Raw genomic sequence first — 1,366 nt, 5'->3', positions numbered from 1 at the left:
TCCCCAAGGATGATGTTCGGGGCATCTGGAGATTTTGTTTGTAATTTCTGCGTTGCCTGGAGTATTAACTACGCGGCATTACTCTCATTTGCCTTCGGGTGAATGCAAACCATGGTGTGGAATATTTAAGGAAATTCCTGGGGCAGATGGTGGGGGCTCAATGACACGTATAGCAGTTCAACATCCTTCGTGCATAGTTTTTCCCTAAACAGTAGGCTACAGTTTTTTACCAGCGCTCATTCACATAAAGACACTCCACCACCCAGTGTCTTACCGGTAACCTCGGGCCTCTCGGTCCTTATATGTGTATATAGGTGCCCCAAACCAGTCAATCACCAACTCACAGTCCAAGTCCATATTCTAAACCATGTCTTTGTAAGAGACAGAGTACAGGCATTTCTGAATTCATGTTGGAAACGAACATAGGCTTGCAGTTCATCAGTTTTACGAAGAGACTGTGCATTTTCTAGAATGATAGAAGGCAGGAGAATGCATGACAGAGATTGGCGCTTTGCCCTTTCCCAGACTCCACTCTTCCCCCGCTTTCTCATCTTGCGGTGTAGCCCGCCAGCAGCCCGCTGGTAGAATCCCATTGACCATTATTATAATCAAATGCATCAAGGTTTGGGTAGATTAGATCCAGGGGAGGATTGGCATTCTGGGGATTATTCCATTGGAGAAGAACACTTGTGGCTGTACTGGATCCATTGATTATGAATGGGGAAGTTCTTGCAAACTTTGTGCCAGGTGAAACACCGTCCACTATAAAAACAACGCTGCTAACGCCATGTTCCCGAAAGGAAATAGAGGAAGAGTTCAACACTGCTCTTTCTATTTCATTGATCTACGAGATCATTGTATTCAGTGATTTAAACCAGATGATCTAAAACTGGTAAAATATAAAATAACAAACACAGACAGAGAAACACTTTGCGGCTGGTCGCTGCAAGAGCATGCGGACCATGAGAGTACAACCTGAGTTGAATGGAAACTAGTTTAGATGGGCAGTGAGGTCTGTGGTGTGTTTGTCATGTTTGGCTAAGGTAAGGGTGACCACCCTCACCACAGCATAAACACTATGACTGAGGGAGTAATGATTTAACTGATGTCTGGGGAAAACAGTATATGAGGTGTGTGGAAGTTGAAGGTTTTTGAGAAGGTTAATTACATAAATGCACTTTGATGTTGATTAAGCTCAAAGTAAATTTAAGTTTCACTCTAGATCTCTCTCCAAGGCTGTACGAGTTTTAAAAAATGCTGCAATTCCTACATCATCATTCAAATTAATACCAAAATCATACACATGTTCTATTTTAATGTTATCCCAATAAAAAGAGAAGGTCACATCATTTACATTATTCCTTGC

The sequence above is a fragment of the Salvelinus alpinus genome, chromosome 18, assembly GCF_045679555.1.
Source record: "Salvelinus alpinus chromosome 18, SLU_Salpinus.1, whole genome shotgun sequence".
Lineage (NCBI taxonomy): Eukaryota > Metazoa > Chordata > Actinopteri > Salmoniformes > Salmonidae > Salvelinus > Salvelinus alpinus.
The sequence above is the reverse complement of the archived record's forward strand: the minus strand, read 5'-3'. Positions refer to the sequence as shown.